Raw genomic sequence first — 20,932 nt, forward strand, 5'->3', positions numbered from 1 at the left:
CTGTCTACAGTTAACGCTCCATAAATGTCAGTTACGGACACACTTGTTTAGAATGTAGGGCTCGCATATTACCCAACAACATGAAGACACAGTATTAAACATCTCAGAATATTCTTCCAGCTCAGCCCCAAATTTCTGGGAAACAAAGTGTAATGTGATGATACTCGGAAAGTAGAGGTACAGCCAAGAAAAGATGGGGTGTAAGGAAGACATGAGCAGCTCTTGGTGGTGATTCATGATGACTCCCAAACAATGGAAAAGAGGATGGAAGTGGTCCAGGGTTCTTGGTAACTAGCGTGGCCTGTGGAGGACAACTGCGGAGAGTAAAGCCCATCACGCCACATGCACGTTGTGTGATCCAAGACAAGAAACCTAACCTCTCTGTGCCTGGGAATTGGAATAGCACTGACCTTTTAGAATTCTTGTGAGGATTAAATGAACAATTAAGTGAATAATGGCTGGCTTCTAGCAAGTAGAGGTAGCCCTGATTATTCTAGTCTTAAAATGGTGATGTCTGTGTTTTTGCTCTTAGCTTTGTTTGTTTGTTTGTTTGGTTTTGGAAACACATAGACTCACAGACTCTTAGAGCTAAGGGGTACCTGAGAGGTACTGGTCCAGAGCAACATCTTTTTTGTGCTGACAAGGAAACGGGGTCCAGAAAGAGAAAGTGGTTTCCCCCAGGTCACATGGCAAGTGAGAGGTGAAGGGAAGAAGCATGTAGAAAAAAACTAGGTAATCGTTCCCTGACGGTGCAGGCTCCTGGGGAGGAAGAGGGTCTTTAGAGAGAATGGCAGGAAGTTGGCATGCGCTCCAGGAGGGCAGAGGACAGCTGTTTGGGAAAATGGTCCAAAACCAAATGGTGTTCCGTTGGGCCGTTTCATCGCGGCAGTGCGAGACTGTCTGACCGTGGGCAACGGAAAGAACAATGATGATTTGTTGTGCAGCCTTTGAAATGTTTACCATCAACATCATCTCAATTAATGGCATCCTGCTATCAAACTGACAGGGTAGGTGTTGTCATCCTTATTTTTTAAGATACTCAGAGAAGTTAATGACAAGCTGGTCAGCAGCTCAGAGAAGACCCAAAGTCAGCACTTCCTGACTCCATACTCCTGCTCCAGTGAGCCGCGCCTGACCCAGAGCTGCCCACCCTACGTGCATAGGACGATAACTCTACTATTTGGATTCCCCATAGACTTCAATCTCTTACAGCCACAAAATCATTCTCTCCTAATGTCCCTCCAGCTCATGTCTCCAGTCCCACCTTCTAAGGAAACTTCTCTGACCAGCCCAGTCCACCAAGCCCTCTATCTTCCTCTGAACACTTCTAGGGGTTGCCGTCTACACCCTGATGGACACTTGTCAACCACAGTCTGGTTTCAGAGGAGAAAGGCTCAGCATCTTATCATTCAAATTCCAGGTTAGCCGACAGTCCCTACATACCTACTATGTGCCAGGCTCCGGGTCAGATAACTTCCCCACCCAGTCTCATGTGATTGTCACAGTCCCCCAAGAATGCAGGGTTTGTGGTGCCCATTTTGCCAAGGAGGGACCAGAGGCCTCAAGGCCTGAAATAAGTCGCTGTATTAGTTTTCTATTGTGGCCATAAGAAACCACCGCAATCTGAGTAGTTTACATAGCACAGATTTATTTTCTTGTAGGTTTGGAGATCAGAAGTCTGACACAGGTCTCACGGGGCTCAATTTGCGGTGTCAGAAGGGCTGTGTTCCTCCCTGGAGACTCCAGAGGAGAATCAATTTCTTTGCCTTTCCCAGGTCTAGAGGCCATCCGCTGCTTGGCGCATGGCCCCCTTCCTCCGTTTTCAAAGACAGCAACTGAGTCCTTCTCACAGTGTATCTCTGACTCTTCTTCTCTCTTGGCATCTCTCCGTCCAACCACAGCCAGGAAAGATTCTTCACTTTTAACAACTCATATGATTGGATTGGACCCCCAGGATCGTCTGGGATAATCTCCTTGTCTCACGGTCTGTAGCCTTAACCGCATCTGCAGTCTCTTTTGCCGCATAAGGCAGCATGTTCATAGGTTCCAGCGATTCAACTGTGGGCATCTTCGGAGGGCCTTCATCCTGCCAACCACACTTGCCTAGGACCACGTTGCTAATGAGTTCGGGAGCCCCAGGTGGGCCCCTATCTCATTCCCATGGTCATTCTTTCCCTGCTCTATTCCACTCTCCCTGTGGTACCAAGTCAGCAAAGTTTATTCATTCAATCAAACAAATTCATTAACTAACTAATTAATTGACCCACATATGAATATTCTGACCAAGACAGGCACTCAGAGGAATGATAAGCAAAGGAGATTAGCAGAAAGAGCACAGACTTTGAAGTTATGAAGTCTTGGATTCAAGCCCTGGTTCTGCCCCGAGGGCATGATCTTGGGCAAATTATTTACCCTTTCTAAACCTCCATTTCCTCCTCTGTAACATGCAGACGAGAATATTAATCTCGTAGTGCTGTGGGCATTAAATGAGACAGCGCGTGTAAGATGTTTCCTGACACCCGGGAAATATGGAACAAATAGTGGTCATCCCATGAGGCCACTCATCCCATGAGGCCCATGTGAGGAACGGAGCACAGAGGAGGTGGACTTGCCCCTCTGGAGGTGATGAGCATTGTCTCAGAGCCAACAAGAAGGGATTGGGAACTTACAGTGGTCAAGGAGAGTGGGACTCTGGGCTTTCATTAGTTTAAGGGGGTAGGAGCCTGGAATTTCATTGGACGAGGAGAATAAGGTCATGCAGTCACCTCAGCCCCAAAGAAACATAAGGTGCAGATCTGAGGCATCTCTCTGTTAAGCCCCAGATTTATGGCCATTCCTTCCCAACAGGCCTGAACTTTTAGAATCAGGTGGGCAAGTTATGGCCTCAGTCGAGTAACCAAATCTCAGTTTCCTCACGGCTACAATAGGAATAACAGTTATCATCTCCTTCACTTTCTACGAAGATTATGGATGTGAGCGATGCATATCCCCACAGCAACCCTAAAAGGTAGATATTATTATTCCCATTTTAAGGATGAAGAAACTGAATCTCAGACAGAAACAATCACTTCCATGAGTTTGCACAGCCCGTGGGGTGATAATGACGTTGTTGATTATGAGAACAATAGCAACCACCATCTCATGTGGACGCTGAGCCAATTATGTAACCTGTCCTGTGTTTCAGATACATCGGTGGTAGCAGTGGGGTAGGTCTATTCTCATTGTGATGGTCCCTCTCTGGGTTCCTGCTTCTGCTCTTGCCTTCCATGTTCTCCATTCAACAGCCAGAGTGACCCTTAAACCGTTATCACTTCTCTGTTCCTCCAAAGGTTTCCCATTCCACTCAGATCAAAATCCAAAGCCACTCCCGCGGCCTTCAAGAGCTGTTCTGCTGCCTCCCTGACCTCGCCTCCTCCTCTCTCCTGTCATTTGCTCCACTCCACTCCAGCCACTCTTCCCGGAATGCACGCTCCCACCTCCAGGCCTTTGCTCTTGCTGTTCCTCTCCCCGTACATCTCCCAGTCTCTGCTCAAATGTCACCTTTTCAGTGATGCCCTCCTTGACCCCCTTTGTCAAATAGCTCCCATACCCCACACCATCACCTTTTATCTCCTTATCCTGTTTCATTTTTCATCTAAACATGCACCACCACCTGATAAATTGGGGTCGTCCATCTCTTGGTTTGTCATCCATCTCTTCCCATAAGAATATTAGCTCCCTGAGGGCAGGGGCATTGCTTGCCTTATCACCTGCTGCATCTTCATTGCTTAGACCAGGGCCAGGCACACAGTAGGTGTCCTATGCATGGCTGTTGCATAAGAGAATGAACTACTAGGCTCTGTTGCACATCGTGGGCAGAGGGAGGAAGAACGCAGAAAGCAGGGGCTGAGTAAAGCGGGAAGGGGCGAGAGGGGGAGGCAGAGCAGTTCTGAAGGAGGAACTGCCAGGGCTGCTGACAGCTGCCCGCGGGTGCCCCTGGCCCGGCACAGCTGGGTGCAGATGCTGATCTTCCCGCTTCTCCTCCCCAAAGTGGAGAGCACTCCGGAACCACCCAGAGCTGAGCCCCGCCCCAGAGCAGGCAAGAGAACCGAAAGCCAGACCTGGAGTCTTCAGAGGTGAAGCAAGCCTCAGAGAGCCTCTGGTCGGCTGATTCACTGCTTTGTCTCCAACAAAGAGGTGAAGGAAAGGAGGGCGCTGGGAGTTCAGCCCAAGAAAAGGAAACTCAAGCCTAACAGAGCATTGACCACGACAAGAACAGCAGACATAGCCATAAGGGTCCCAGCAGAAAACAGAATTTACCCCAGATGGTGCAGATGAAGAGCATTTAATAAGGGCCCATTTACAGATGTGGACGGGTCCCGGGGCCAGCGGTGGTGTGAAGCCATCACACCCGGAAAGGAGCAGGGGGAGGAGGCAGTGATGCTGGAGGCTTCAAAGAGGGTGGTGGGAACTGCCGTGGTGGAGAAGCACGGCTGCCGCCACAGATGCGAGGCTCCCTCTCTGCCCTCTGGGCTCCTGCCAGAGGCCTCCAAGGCCAACCTCAACCAGAAGGCAGGTGACAAGGGAGCAGGGGAGATGCAGTGTCAGGGTCAGCCTCCAGGGCACAGAGCAGGGTGGGAAATGGATCCGGGTGAACCACAGAGAAGAACCAGCAGAGCTTTTCCCACTGCTTGGTGCAAAGCCCGGCACAGACTAGATCCTCAGTATGTGTTTGTTGAATGACTGAGTGAATAAATGCTTGCCAGGCATCCCCCAGCCCCAACTCCCAGCGTCCTCCACAAACTGCTTTGTCCTCAATACTCAGCACAAGCACCAAAGGTGCTTAAAAGCTTTCACAGACACACACATACCCACACTCCTCTTGAGTTCTTACTATGTGCTGGGCATGGCTTAAGCCCCTTATATTCATGGTATCATTTACTCCCTATCAGGTGAGTTTGCTGTCCCAAATTTTCAGATATGGAAACTGAGCCTCAAAAATGTTAATAGCTTTCCCAAGATGACTCAAATAGTGAGGGGCAGAGCCAGGGCCCCAGCCCAGGCTAGCATAACTCAAAGGTCTATGCCCTCAAGCACCACATTCTGCATCCCTGAGCCTCACATGGGGCCTGCCAGGTGATGGGAAGTTATCAAATAGTGGCCAAAGGGAATTCTCCCTATGGTCTCCATGCGGGTGGGAGATTATGAGCCCAGTTCTGCACAGCAGCTGTCTCCAGTCCAAAGTTACTGGATGCAAAACGGATTGTTCTCGGCTGGTTTGAGATGGTCCCCACAAGCAGGCTTCACTCTGACTCCGGGATAACCAGTGATGTGCTTGCCTCCCTCCCCACTCCCTACAGAACAATCATTGAGGACCCTGTCGGCACTAGCCTGGGCCCCCGCACAAGCTGATCAGCTGGAAGTTCCCACTCCTGTGGCTAGAGTCTGGGGGAGGTGGTGATGGGAGACACAATGCTGGGTTCGTAGAAACCAACCTACTCAAAACTCAGAAAATGAACCCAGAAAGAACACTGCCTTGATGGTGCAACTCTTGTTTGCCTACCATTTGACTTCTAGCAGGAAGTATTTTTAAAGGGTATTTTTCTCCCTTGCTGGCCAGTTCCTCATTGAGAAACTCTCTTTTGTGACACTTGGACGTCTTAGCTCCCAAAGTGATGATGGGACTTTTTTTTTAAATTTCCACTTCCAGGTTTGGATTCACTTCTTCATTCATCTGGAAGAGCAGAAAGGATTTCCAAATGCTTACCAAACATCTCCTCTGAGCACAGAAGGCTAGCCTTGTCCCAGACCCTGACTGTCACCTCTCGGAACCACAGGACGGGATGTTTCCACCTCCTCTTCCTCTGCCCATCCCCGACTCACGCACTCAGCGCAGTTTATCAGCCCCTCCATGTACCCCCATACGTTATGAAGCAACATGATAAAATCTCCTGTTGGGTTTGGTAAGAAATAGAATGTAACCTGATGTTGAAACCATAGTGGGCTTCAGAGCTGAATGGGCCCACGATGATCTGGAAACTTCCTTACTCCCTGCCCTTCCTGGGGACCAAGAAAACAGAAACCATGACCTGTTATGGTGGCCCATGGACAGAGTCCCTCAAGTCCCTTATACTGCACATTTACCCTATCACCAAGTTGTTAGGCCCTCTGTGCTTCAGTCCTTTCGATGACTACAGGGTATAAGCTCCTGCTTACTCTGCTAGCCTCACCTCCTTTTCCTTTACTCAATCTCCGTGCCAGACAACATCATCCTTCCTTTGCTTACGCCGTTTCGTCTTCCTGGAATGCCTTTCTCCCTCAGGCTTTCTCTGGCCAGCTCCTACTTAAGTTGGAAAACAGAGCTCAGACTCACCCTGAGCATCATTTCCTGAGCCCCAAGCTATGCTGCACCCCTTTGGAGCCCCATGCTTCCCTCCACCTCAATCTTTACCACCTTGTGTTGAAAACATCTGCTCTCTGGCCTACTTCCCACAGTAAACTCTGAGGTCTGGGAAGACCTTGTCTGGCTCCTCCCTGATTCCTCGAGCCCAGCACAGGGCCTGACATATAATGGGTGCTCCAGGGACCACTTTCTGGAATCTGGCTCAATATGCTTCATTCGCCCTCATCCTCATGTGAATTGGCGCAGCCCCTGCACCAGAGAAACAGGAACTTGGAGATAAGTACAAAGAGACCCAATCCCCTCAGCCCACAGGCTCTCCCACCTTTTGTGGTGGGTTGTGAAACAGAGAGAGGGCAGCCTAGAGTGGGGCCCCATAAGCTGTTAGGGGTGGGAGCCCCTGGGGCAAGACGGTTCCAGCAAGGAAGCAGGTGGCCCATGTGCTGTAGGCTTCATGGGTCCAAAACCATCCATCCCACCAGGAATCCCAGCGGTAGATCAACTTTCCTTTAGCTCTAATCTCTCACCCTGATTAGAATGGAAAGCCCCATGGTGTGGACTTCTAAGCTGTCTTTATCTCTACAGCTTTCTTTATAATCACAAGTGATATACCAGAAACTGTGCCCAAGATCTCATTTAATTTCATAACAACTCCCCAGTTTAAAGATGAGGAAACTAAGAAAAATTAAGTTGCCCAAGATCACACATCTCAAAAACGGTAGAGCTGGAATCCAAGCCCAGGTCTGTCTGGTTCCCTGGCCCTTTGACTTTGACCCAAAAGGTTAAATGGTCTGCTTGAACAAGGGGTCAGTTCCCTGAACAGGAACCAGGAGACCCCCCCCATGTGACTGTGGCCTGGTCACAATCATTCTGACCCTTGATTTTCTCATCATTTCCCTCTAAGCCCAAGTCCACACTTGACGCACGACACATTTAGCATCACTTTCCCTACAGAGCCTCTCCCAACTGTTCCATGTCATAGGCAATGGAGAACTAAGCAGTCCGTCCTTTGTGCTCCCATTGGCCCCTTGGTCCCAGCACCCAGGTATCAGTTAGTTATCACTGTGTAACAAACCACTCCCAATCTCAATGGCTTCAAACCAGTAATCAGAAAACATTTTCTTGAAGAGCTAGATAGTAAACATTTTAGGCTTTGCAGATCAGTCTCTGTTGCAACTGCTCAGCTCTGCCTTTGTAGCTCAAAAGAAACTATAAACAATACACAAATAAACAGGTGTGCCTGTATTCTAATCAAACTTTATTTACAAAAACAAGGAGCTGGCAGGCTCACAGGCTGTAGTTTGCCAATCCCTGCTTTGAGCAATAAGCATTTATCATTACTCATGAGTCTATGAGTTGCCTGAACCAATCTGCTCACCTGGGCCAGAATCCACTGATCTTGGCTGAGCTCACTTGGGCATCTGTGGTCAACTGGCCAGATGCCTAGTGGTTAGCTTGTCTAAGGTGCTTATTTGCAAACTTAAGAGTTGGCCTGCTATCAGCAGAGGTGACAGATAACTGGGCCATGTGTCTCTCTTCGTCAAGGAGGCTAGCCTGGGTTTATTCTGCTAGAAGCTCTACAGGGTTCCTAGAGATGTTGGAGGCATGCAAGGCCAATTGAGGTCTAGGCTTAAAACTGGTCCACCAACACTGGCATCACATTTTGTTGACAAAGCACACCACAAGACCAGCCCAGGTCTAAGGCGTAGGGAAACAGCCTAGGTCTCATGATAGCAGGAGCTAGGAAGTAACATCAAAAAGCATATGGATGTAGCACAGGCCAAAGAATTGTGGCCATTTCCACAGTCATTCCGCCATAGCCAGTTGCACTTGTGTGTATGTATTTGTTACATGTGTGCCTCCCTCTTTTTAGACTCTAAGTCCCTTAAAGATGAGTTTCTATGTCTTATTCATCTTTGTATCTCAGTGCCTATCACAGTTCCTAGAAGAGTCTGTTTCACCTCCCAAAGGGCCCTCAAATCCATTCATCTCCATCACCACCACCTCCCCCTTGGTCCAAGGTATTGTCAGTTCTCACTTGGCCCACTGCCACAGCCTCCTGACTGCTGAGGGGTGGTTAATATTTTCTAGGCCTTGGGAACAAGTTCATATCCATTGGAGCAGGAGAACAGGCAACTGCAGAACACCGAGCACCTGGGAGGGGAGGTTGGCGGCTTCTGCTAATACAGGAGACTAGGCAGGAAGAGAAGTCTGGGGACGCTGATGCTCCGGTCATGACTCTGGTTAGTGTTGGTCCCGGGGAAGCTCCTAACGAGACACCCGGGGTCAACAACGGCAGGAAAGTCCAAGACGTCTGGCGCAGGGAATCAACGGTGGTAAGCCAGGAGTGACGCGGGTTTAGCATTGAAAGCCCAGGACCAACCCCCAACTCTGTTTCTTTACAAATAACTTAACCTCTCTGTGCCTCACTTCATAATCTGTAAAATGGGAATGAAAATAAATAACTCCCTCTCACCAAAAAACCCAAAACAAAAGAGTTTATGTTGAAGGATGCTGTAATAAGAGCCAACGCGCATGGTGTGCCAAGAGTGGCTCTGCCATTTTACACACTGTAGCTCATTTAATGCCCCCACAGCCTTATAAGGCAAGTCCTGCCCTTACCTCATTTTGCAGATGAGGCAGTGGAGGCTCAGAAACATTTAGTAACTGTCCAAGTTTGCACAGCTAGTAGGATATGGATCTAGGATTTGAGTTCACACTCTTTTGTTCCAGAATCTGTGCTTGTTATCCCTCGACACACTCAACAAACCCCAGGTAACGTTATTGCTAAGGCTCTCAGCCTGCCCCAAGGTCAGGCATGCCTCCCTCTTTCCTTCCTGTCTGCATTTTCCTGGCCAAATGGCAAAGCAGAGACTTGTGTCCTGCACTTGCCTCTGCCAGGTCCTCACTTCCTGACCTTGGCCAAGCAAGGTCAACTTGCTCAAACTCAGCGTCACCTTTTCCATAAACGGAACCTAACAATCTGCGCCACCCTGGCAGGGTCATCCCAAAGAACAACCAGATGGACACGACAGCGTGCTGTGAGTTACCCAACAATGTCCAAAATCAGGGGGCTGCAGGATGGGGCAACTCCAGGCGTGAAGAATGTGGCCACGGAAATGCCCAAGGCTTGCTCAGGGGGTAGCTCTTACAGAATGGCTGTCCCCATCCAGAGGTCACCTTGTTTATGCAATGATCGACTCCTGCTGAAACCCGAGAGGCTGCCGTCTGCTCTCAGAGCAGGCCCAGACGCCGCTGTCCTGTTCGCTTCATTGGCTTCAGGTTGGTTTTTTCTTTAAAAAAAAGTTTGGCAAGGGATGTTGTCCCAAAAATTTTTAAGTGGTTTGGTTTTCTTTCTCTCTTTCTTTCTTTGCCCGATTTTTTTTTTCTTTGATTGCATGTAACTTCAAACAATGGCGTCATTAACCGGCCCCTGGCGGCCTCCTGCCTTGGGTCCCACGCTGAGCTCTGCTTTCTAAATCCTTGGCTGCTGCCCCTCTGACCTTGAAACCGCAGCTCTCCTTTGAGGTCCCGTCACATGGCATCTGAGGCTCTGTAGCCTTGGAATGGCAGTGTGGACTAGCCAGGATGCTGATTTCTCATTTTAACTCATCCATTAGTATCGAATGCCCAGTGGCGTGTTTCCCTTCTCCTCCAATGAGTCTCCAAAATTCTCAACATTAAGCAACACGGGTCTAAGCTTCCCACTCTTGATTCCTTGTTCAGGGGAACATGATAAACGAGGCTGACGGAGGTCTCCTGCACTTAGACACGTATAAGGTGTATAACATGCATTTTCTGCCCTTCTGGATTCCCAGAATCAGAACACTTCATGTTAAGACAGTAATTTCGGAGAGGAGGAACATTAAAACCCAGCAGTCATTTACACTAGAGTATGAATTGGCCTTTTTAACCGATCTAAAAGCAGTTGGTGTTAGATAGAGAAAGTGGAGAAGATGAGACTTCTGGAAGTTACAAGTGGGACAAGATACCACAGAGGGTGTGAAAGGGCTGGGAACAGAGGGTTGTCACATGCTGATAATAAACTTTACCTCTCTCATGAATTTGCCTTGTACTGAGACCATGCCAAAGCTTTACTCTGAAAAACTGTTATCATCTAAGAGACCTCCATACTGTTTATGAGGTTTATTCTCTATTTATGTCATTTAACAAATTTTATAAAGTACATCTATGTGTTAGAGGATACAGATCTTTACAAATATAAACTAATTTAATCCTCACAACAACCTCACTAGATAAATATTATTAGTATCCCCATCTACAGATGAGGAAACTGAGGGATAAAAAAATTAAATAATTTGCCAGATGTCACATAGCTTCTGAATGGTGGGGCCGGATTTGAATCCAGACAGTCTGGCTCTAAAGCTGATGGTATTAACCTTTGTGCTGTAAAAGCAAAAGAACACAAAGCCATTGGTATAATTTTATCCTTTTGGAGCAAGTAAATGAATCAACTCCTGTGGTGAGTAAGTCAGTTCAACATTCAGCTTAAAAAGCATCATCGAGACCGTCAGAGCCAGTGTTCAGAAACTGGCTTCTGAACTTGATGATAACGTTCGTTAATTCACCTTTTGGACTCATTCGACAAGTATTACCAAGCACCCTTTCTGCCTCGGGCCAGACCCTGAGGGCGCAATCATCACGTCAACAGTCATGGCCCTGCCCGCTCAGAGCCTGGACAGCAGAGGGGCCTCAGCTGGTAGTTGCAAGACAGGTGGCAGGTGGCAGGTGTGGGCCAGCTCACTGTGGGAGTCCTAGGGTGAGGATAGGGGCAGTATAGAGAAGTGACATCTAAGCTGAGGCCTCACAAAGGAGTAGGAGTTGGCCAGATGACAAGGCAGGGACAGAGTGAAACAGGAAGTGGAAAGAGCAAAGCTCAATGGGTGATTGACAGCCAGACGGTTAGGAAAACAGACAGCTGAGTGAGGCTGGTGGGGGAAACATGAGATAGCAAGGGTGGGAGCTAAGGTGGACAGATGGCAGGGCTGGATGCCATGGGGCCATGTGCACCCTAATGTGGAATTGGGGTTTACTCTGAGGTCAAAGGGGAGCAGACCCAGGGAGGCGCTGAGGGGGTTTAAGCCAGGGAGGACCACATAGAGATTTGAGCAGGAGCAGACGTGGAAAGGAGTGGTGGCTTCCAATGACTGTAGGGAGCAAAAGGCACATCTGTTCCCCTAAATGGGCTTCTAGATCTGTAGGTTGATTAGAGACTAAGCCTGATTACCTCAAGTTAAATATAACAGTTTACCTCAGACGTCTGGGCTCACTTCTCCTTGAAACAAGAGAGACTTGTCAGAGAAAACACGCCTATAAACGAAATAGTCTCCATTGATGAGAGAAGTCAAACTAAAGAGTCTTTCAGGTTACAGACTAAAGATATTTGATTCTGGTTAAACTTCTTGTCCCCAGACCCCGTGAGTACAGGATAAAAACGAAGACAACTGTGGATACGGTAACAGAAAGTAAGCGATGCTGGGGGCTCGCCCCACCCCTCCGCCAGGGGTCTGCTGAAACCTGGGTCTCTCCTTTCAGCTTTAAGGAGGGCTTGGGGTGCCTCCCATGCACAAGACAGTTCTCCCCTTAATCTGGTGACATCCATTCACCTTTCCTTTGCCACTCGCCTGTGCTTCCAGTCACTTCCATGGCAGCCGCCACCGTTCACGAAGGCTGCTCATCCTGCCAGTATTTCCTGCGCTCCTGCCTCCTGGCCGCCCACCCAGGCCTGCTTCCAGCCACTCTCTCTTCCACACTGGAAGTCATCTGGTATGAAACCCCTTGATGTGGCCACAAAGCTGAGCAGACACACTGTCTTGGGTCCTTGGAAACCTTTAGGCGCAGCTCCTTCATTCCCCAACAATCTTGCTTTGATTGCTTGCCAAATGCCAGGCCCTGGGGACAGGGATGAATAAAATGCAAGCCCAGCCCTTGAAGAGAGCCTAGCCTCGTGGAGAAGGGGAGGACTCTTTTGTTGGGCTCTCCCATTAGGAGGGGTCCCAAAGCCTGAGGCTCAGGCATCCACATAAGTGCAATGTCACCAGGTAATGGTCATGGGGAAGGCATTCCAGGAAGTGGACACATGCAGGGGACAGTGTCAGCCTGGCGTGCCCTGAGGGTAAATCTCCCCCTTTAGTGCTGAAGAGAGCTCCGGTATCTTGCTCCACATTGAGCTGAGAGAGAACAACAATAGCAATAGGAATAGTAGTAACTTACTATGTTCTAGACCAGCTCTGTCCAATAGAATATTCTGTGATGATGGAAATGTTCTGCATCTGGGCTACTGTGCACTTAAAACGTGGCTAGTGCAATAGGCAAACTGAATTTTTAATTTTAGTTCATTTAAATAGCCACATGTGACTAATGGCTACCATATTAGCACATACAAGATATTGTGCTAACTACTCTCTGGGTAATGCATCAGTTCTAACAATAAACAATGAGGTAAGCACGATTATCATCTTCACTTTACAGATGAAGAAACTGAGGCCTAGAGAGGTTAAATAATTTGCCCAAGTTACTGAGTTGGTAAGTGTGGAGCCAAGATTCAAATCCCAGCAGACTAAGCCCAGAGGGAAGAAATGGTGCCTGCATTATACATTCATTAATTCATTCCAGAGGCGCATGGTCATTGTGCCCATTTTTAGTCAAGCACTATGCTGCATGATGGGGATACAGACATAAGTGGAGTTGGGGCCCCAGCCAAGGGGAGCAGATGATCTATAGAGGGAGACAGACGAACTAAAGAAAGCCTCAAGACCCAGTGACAACTGCCATGGTCAAGGTCAGCTCACGGCGCTGGGGGGCCCGCAGCCGGGGCCATTAACCCAGCATAGGGATGTTCGGGAGGTCTTGAAGATGAGCTGGCCTTCTCTATTCACAGCTTCTTCCTCCTTCCTGAGCCTTGACCGACTCCCGCAACTCTCCTCTCGAGGTGTCCCCTCCTCATGACAAGGAATGCCTGAGAGGGAAGACGGGGGCAGTCCCAGGGCAGGGGATCAAGTCACCCCACTCTCATGAAGCTCATGAGACACTCAACAACTTGAAATCTCCCCCTGACATGACCTCAACTGTCCAAATTGGCCATTGGTAAACCACTCAGATTGTGGCTTCCAGAAATTTCCACGATTTTCATCTTTCAGAGCCTCACTTAGCACTCAATTGATAATCGGCCTGCAACCCAGCTGTGGAGCTTTAGGGTCAGCTAGACCACGATTCAAGTCCCGCTTCCACCACACAGTGGCCTGGTGACCTTAGGCAAGCATTTAAAAAACTTTCTGAGCCTCAGTTTCCTCATCTGAAAAATTAGGATAGTAATAGTTACTTTTCAGAGTCACTATGAGGATTAAATGTGTGTGAAGCTGCTGCTACTTTGTAGACTTTTAATAGATAGCTGCTATTATTATTAAAGTTATTATCCATTAAAGTGACATGGTCTACTTTGTAGTAGTCCTTGGTTCTCTGTCTTTCCCACCAGGGCACTGAGGCAAAGGAAGGAAACCAGAGGTGTGGAACACATGACCGAGTGTTAGGAGACCTGGGGTCCCATCCGAGCTTGATCACTCACTTGTGTAAAATTGGATGAATCACGTCCCCACTCTGGGTCTCAGTTTCCCCATCTGTAAAATGGGAATACCAACCTAGATTTGGCAGTCTTACAAGGGAATGCCTACCGGGACAGGGCAGGAAATGAAAATGAGCTCAGTGGACCTAATGTGGGGGCATCTACCATTCATTTCCTGCAGACAGTTGCCACGTGGGAATGCCAGCCCACTGTTCCCAGATGTTCTGATTTTCACCAGAAGCTGGACATGCCATTTGTGACAACATGGATGGACCTTGACGACATTATGCTGAGTGAAATAAGTCAGACAGAGAAAGAAGACAAATACTGAGTGAGTTCACTTATATGTGGAATCCAAAAAAAACCAAGCTCAGAGATACAAAGAACAGATTGGTGATTGCAAGGCAGGGGGTGGGGAGTGGGCGAAATGGGTGAAGGGAGTCAAAATGGATTTACTGTAAAAAATCTTGAATTAAAAAAAGATGGTAACTATTTGATCTGTTAATCTTATCAAACTCTATAAAGTTAAACAAAGCAGGTCTTCAAGCCAAGGCTAGCCCAGTGGCTGCCATTTTGGTGTCTACAGGCCAGATAACCTCTCAGGGCCTCTCAGTCCTGAAGGGCGGTCCTGAAGGAGCCTCCAAGACACTGCCCCTCCACCCCTGATGCCCCCTTTGCCTGTTTCTGAGAAAACAGATCTTTCAGGTCCCCTTTTCGGTTCCTTCCCCCACGTGCGTCACTAACCTATGAGACCTCAGAGGGTGCCCCATGGAGGGCTGGGCCTCCTGGAACCCTACAGAAAGGCGTCTTGGCAAGTTCTCCTTGCATTTCCAGGAGTCTCTGCGCCTCTCAGTTCCCAGTTCCAGTGTGTGACGGTTGATTTCCTACGCTGACCTCACTCCCCACTGCGCCAGGCAGAGAGGGTTAACGAAATAACCATTTCAGCCACAACGTGGGAGAGCAGGTGTGAAAACCAAGGCTGAGCTGACAGCCAGAGTGTGTTAAGAGCCATACACATGCACGGAATTGTTCAGAGCATGGCGTAGGACCTACTTAATCTTTGTGGCTGCCCTATAAGGTAGGTCCTCTTATCATTATCATTCTGCAGATGAGAACACTGAGGTTCCAGGAGGTTAAGTAACCTGCCCAGGGTCACCCAACTAGTAAGTAGCACTGCTGGGACTCAGATGGTCTGGCTCGAGAGCCCCAGGCTTGTAAATTGTATCCCCTCTAAGCCTGAGACGCATTGTCAACCTCATCCTAACCCTCCATGGCCTCCCCAACTCAGGTTGGATTGAATGGTCCTGTCTGATCCAGCACCAGCCCTGCTCTCCAGTGTCATATCCCACGGCCCTCATGAATCAGATGTGCTTCCATGCCTTTGCACATGCTGATCCCTCTGCCTGAGATGCTCTTCCCTCCATTCTTGGACTGGTGCGTCCCATGGCTGACCCTTCAAAGTGTCTCCTCTGTGAAGGCATCCCGGACAGTGGGTTATTCCGTTCCCAGTCCTACATCTGCATGGCACGGTGTACATGCTTCGTCACTGCATTGGCCAAGCATTATCTCAATGTTTGCTTGTCTCTCTCATGGAATTAAGAGCTCCTTGAGGGCAAGACTAGGGCTTACTCATCTAGCCCTGACAATACAGCAGACTCAATGCACAATGTCCGAGATGACCTGCACTGACCCCCTTCCCTTGATCTGCCTGCACGCCCTTCACGTTTGGGTCAGCCTGACCCCACGGAGACTGAGGTACCACAGCTTAAGCAGCAGAAATTTATTTCCTCACAACCCTGGAGGCTGGAAGTCCAAGATCAAGGTGTCAGCAGGGAGATTTCTTCTGAGGCCTCTCCCCTTGGCTTGGAGATGGCCATCTTCTGGTGTCTTCACATGGTTGTCCCTCTGTGTGTGTGTGTGTGTGTGTGTGTGTGTGTCTGTGTCTGTGTCCTATTGCCCTCTTCTTATAAGGACACTAGACAGGTTGGATGAGGGCCCATTCCAATGACCTCATGTAACCTTAGTCACCTCTTTAAAGACCTTATCTCCAAATACAGTCACATTCTCAGGAATTGGAGGTTAAGACTTCACCATATGGATTTTGGAAAGACACAATTCAGCCCATAACACATCCTAATTTCCCTCCCTCCTCCTGCTCCCCGAAGTAACCCACATACAGCTAGAGTCACTAAAGATCAGGCTGGGAGAGACCTTCATGAGCATCCTGCCCAGTCTTTGCATTTCACAATGGAGAAACTGAGGCCCATAGAAGGGAAGAGGCTTGCCACGAAAATCACCCAGCAAATTAAGTCAAAGTTCCTGACTGCTGGTCCAGGGGTCTTCTTGTGATCCCACATCCATTTGTAAACACCCTCTCTGCTTTCCTGAGCGCCCACCCCACTCACCCCGGCAAGGCAGGAGAGAGGCTGGTGGGAGTCAAGAGCAGATTTCCTTCCAGGAGATCCCCACCTTGGCCCCGATCACTGAAGGCCAGGCAATGCCCACACCTCACCTGGAGTGAAGCCCCGGCCTCTGAAGCTGTTCCCAGCCACCTGCGGGATTTCTGGTCACCGGAGCTCAGCCTTGGAGCTCCCAGAAGGGGAAGTTGATTGAAATACCAAGCATTCGATGTTCTTCCAGTCCAGAGTGTCAGTAAAAAGGACCCTCTTGCCACCGCAAGTGCTCTGCTTCAGTCCATCAAAGGCTTCCCAGGAGCTAAGAGCCGCCTCCTCTGCCCTGGGGGCCTGAGGAACGTCCCCTGCATCCGCTCCCCCTTAGCCTCTTCAAGCCTGCACAGCCTAGACGTGAGTAGCTGATGTCAGAGTAATCCAGTCCTCTCCAGAGCCACCCTCGGTCCGTCCATAGTGTGCGCACTTCTGCGGCCCCCAAGTCTGCAAAAGAAACGTCATCCTCCTCAGTGCGGCAGCCTATCTCCCAGCCTTGGCCCCCAATTAGAAGCAGGGACCTTGGGGCCAAATTACTTGCGTTCAAATCCTTTCTCTAACACTTTCTAGCTGTGTAACCTTAGAAAAGTTACTTATCCCCTCTGTGCCTCAGATTTATCATCTGTAAAATGGGGACAATAGCAAGACCTTCCTTACAGGATTGTAACATCTATTAAATTAGTTGATATGTACACTGCAGGGAGAAAAGGGTCTAGAATATATTAAGCCCTATGTAACTATGTGTTAAATACATATATGCATACATACCCCCCACCCCACCCAGCGTACCCAACACAACAACAACCTTCCTAAGAACCCACAATATACAAGGCACAGTTCCTAGCAGGAAAAGGCTGGTGCATGCAGGTGTACTTAATAGGAGCCTCGAAAGGCAGGGAGAAATTCCCGGGGTCGGGGGAGTGGAGCAATCCAGGCAGGGGGAGAAGATCGTGAGCAGTCAGGGTGGCTTAAGGGCGCATGCGTGTTGGGCGAAGGAAGGGTGTGGCTGGAGCTCTGAGCAGGAGGAGAGGTTGTAGGGGCTGAGGCTGAAAAGACTGGAGACCAAATCTCGGAGAAATGGGTTCTACAGTGAGGGGCCTCAAGGGTGTAGACTGCTTATCAGTCAAGGAATGCACCACGCATGTGCCCCTCTCTGGGCCTTGCTCAACCTGGTCCTGTCCCCACTCACGCTGCCACACGGTAAACACTGAGTTTCAACTCCGTCCTGGCTCAGAGCTAGGCCAGGCATATAAAACTGCATAGGGTGCGTGTAGTCTGCTCCAGAAAGAAGCACAAAGTCAAGACGGAGAGAGAGGCAGCTAATTGGCCGATTCGAGTATGATATAAAAGAAGAATGAGACCCTGGACAAGGGAGATGCCAGATGAACTCGAGTCGTCAGGGAGGGCTTTCCAGAAGATGAGGCACGTGAGAGCAAGGGTGAAGGGCACCTGAGCCTTTGCACTGGGGGAAGGTAAGGAATGTTCCAGTCTGTGAGAAGGCACCAGAGCGTGAAACTGCTTATGGCCTGGCACGGCTGGAGCAAAAAGCACACAGGGGGCCAAGAGGCAAGGAATAGGGCTGTGGGGGAGGAGGCGATCAGAGCTGTGGGGCCATGTGGGCCTAGGAATCGTATCACCATCCAGGAGTTAACGGGCTCCGGAGATGGACTTTGGGGACAGGAAGGGCAAAAGTAGAGCTACCTTTTAGAGAGAACTCTGCCGGTTCCCCCAGCAGCCCGAGACGAGAACGAGAACGTGGGTGGAGGCGGTTTATTGTGGGGTGACTCCAGGAAGCAGCAGTGACAGGGCGAGGGGACTGAGTTACTCTTGGGGGAAAAGGCAACAGGGGGTGTGTTATTGAGCTGTGGGCAGTGAGAACTCAGTCCTGCTTGGGGACCCCCAGAGACACCATCAATGAACTTCCCATTGTCACCAACTTTCAGTCCCCACTGCTTGAGGGTCGCCTCTGGGAAGCCTTAACTGTCCCCCCACCCATCGTTCTTCTAGATTGTACCTGCGCAGGGGCTGACTGGCCTTCTGTGGTTTTGAACAAGCCCTGCATGCCTGAAATAGGATACTCACAGTATGAAATTGTCCTCATGGCTGTGCTGAGACCAGGTGGTTCGGGGCTGGGGGGAGGGGCGTGTGGGGCACAAAAACATCTGCAGCCATCCCCCTGGGTACAAGGTGCATCGGTGAGAATTATGTTCCATTGCAAATAACAGAAAAACAAAAACGAATAGTGGCTTCATCAAGTTAGACAGTTCTTTCACCCTTGCGTGAAGAAGTCCGGAAATAGTGGTTTATGGCTGGTACACTCGTGAAGAGCATTCTTCCAGCTGTGGAAGGCCACTCTCTAAATGGCCCAATGTAGCTATTAGAGCTTCAGCCACCATATCCATGGTCCAGGCGGCAGAACAGAGCCAAGAGAAAGAAGAGTGCACCCTCTCCATTTTAAGGAAACTTCCCAGCACTACCACATGACCTACTGCTTATGTCTCCTTGGCTAAAAGCTAGGCACGTGGTCATTCCTTGCTAAAAGAGAAGCTGGCAAATGTTGTCTTTTGGCAATGTACCTAACTAAAAATTGGGATTCTTTAACTAAGAAGGGAGAAGGAATGGACCTTAAGAGGCAGCTAGCAGCCCCTGCCACAAGGATGCGAGACGGAGACCACAAGGTTAATTAGGAAGTGATGGTCATAATCTAGGGAGAGATGAGGAGGGCCTGAGTGAAGGGAGTTGGGGGGGAGATGGAGAGGCAACTGCATCTGTCAAATGTCTGGGTGTGGATTTGACGGGACTTGGTTAGGGATCAGAGAGGAAAGGAGGGGCAGGAGTCAGGAATGTCATTGATGCTGAGCAGAAATACGTAAATAAGATAAACAGTTTGGGGGAAGGGCATGAGTTCCACCTTGGCCATGCTGAGTTCGAGACACCTGAAGGACAGCCACAGATGTCCAGGAAGCAGACGGTTAGGTGTTCAGGTGGTCAGGAGAGAGGTTTAAGCCTGAGATAGCAATTTGGGGACATCAGCCATTAGAGCAGAGAAGAGTCATCAGGGTGAGAATGTAGTGGAAGGAAGCAAGGGGCTCAGACAGCAGCAGGCTAACATCAAAGTGTCAGGGGCATGGGAGGCTGACCTTTGTGAAATGCACCCAAGGGCAGGAGGAGAGTCAGGGGTATTGATGCCCCTGGTTAGTTGCGTCCCTCTGTTGAAACCCCTAACAGGAAATGCCCTCTTGTAGCTACACTCTCTGGGTTTTGATAACCACTTGGCCTTCAAGCCTAGGGTTGGTAATGGCTCCCTGGTATTATTCATGTTGGAGAGCGGCACTATTTCCTGTCGGATTCCCTTAATCCTTGTATACTTTTGTAAACAGTGCCTTCATTAAACTGTTCTTGATTACAAAGATGATAGAGATAGATAAATGATAGGTAGGTGGATAGATAGATAGATAAAGAGAGAGCGGCAGAAAGAAAGAGAATAAATAAATATGTGAAGATGAATGGATAGATGGATGGATGGATGGATGGAGGATGGATAGTAGATAGGGAGGTAGCAGGGAAAGATGAGATCACGAGGGAAATTGGAGGGAAAGGACAGGGGAGGAGGTAGGAGGAGAACCAGGAGTCAAGGGAGAAGTGAGCTCAGTGTCAAATGTGACCCCCACATTAGTTAAGAGGAAGGCTATGACACATCCATTGGATTTGTCACAAGAAGGTCGCCAATGACCTCGATGAGAGCAGTTTCCTGTTGTGGGAGAAGCCAGATTGCGGTGGGTAGACACGGAGAAATGAGTGGGAGATGAGGAAGTGGGAACAACTGCTTTGTCCCTCATCTCCACCTAAAAAGCCTGGCTCAAATGTCACCTCCTCCACAAACTTTCTCTGAATCTCTCTTCTTCCTCTGTGCCTCCTGAGCATCCAGGGGCCATCTGCCACAAATCAATGGCTGAGCTCCCTGGGTAGGAGTCCATGACTCTGGCTACAGTCAATGTCTTAGAAAGAGCACTGGCCTTGGAGTCTAGACACATGGACTCAAACTCTGAAAAACTGTCCAGCTCACCCTTCCAAGTTCCTGTGAAAGAAGCACATCTTGTTTGCTTTTGCCAGGAACAGGCTCTATGGCCCTGCCCAGTGCCCATTCCTCGTACCATGGAAGGGGGTCCTCCAGCTGCTATCCAGCTGTGGCCTCCTAGATGGTCAGCATTCAGTAAAGGACCACAGCCTGCCCTGCCACTGCCCTCATCTGCTTCCTTGGCCATGAAAAAATGTAGGAGCAGCCAAAGATCATGGACATCCCTCTTTCCCACCATCTCCAGGACCGGTCAAGGCCAAAGGCAATCTTTGTTATAAGATAAGGCCCGAGCTATTCCTGGGGGTTCAGGAAAGATCCCAGCCGCTCCTGCCAACTACCATTCCAGGTTAGGCCTGACCACTCAGGCCAGGACTCCATCACCAGCAGAAAGAACTCTACATAGCCAGCCACAAAGCTGACCTTTATGGGGTACTTCGTGTGTTTTGGGC

General features: G+C 49.4%; 1 long non-coding RNA gene across 5 annotated transcripts in view; it reads right to left on the reverse strand.

The window, feature by feature from the left end:
- LOC124228189 (uncharacterized) overlaps positions 1 to 20,932 on the reverse strand; it is an 82,288-nt gene that overhangs the window by 51,038 nt on the left and 10,318 nt on the right. For 2 of the 5 annotated variants that reach the window (XR_006885653.1, XR_006885656.1), the window contains 2 exons: positions 18,488 to 18,581; positions 15,865 to 16,852 (listed from right to left, as the gene is read on the reverse strand). This is a non-coding gene — a long non-coding RNA (uncharacterized LOC124228189). Of the gene's footprint in view, positions 1 to 15,864; positions 16,853 to 18,487; positions 18,582 to 20,932 lie in introns of those variants that run through there. The other 3 variants (XR_006885655.1, XR_006885654.1, XR_006885652.1) reach the window with 2 other exon arrangements.

The sequence above is a fragment of the Equus quagga genome, chromosome 16, assembly GCF_021613505.1.
Source record: "Equus quagga isolate Etosha38 chromosome 16, UCLA_HA_Equagga_1.0, whole genome shotgun sequence".
Classification (NCBI taxonomy): domain Eukaryota; kingdom Metazoa; phylum Chordata; class Mammalia; order Perissodactyla; family Equidae; genus Equus; species Equus quagga.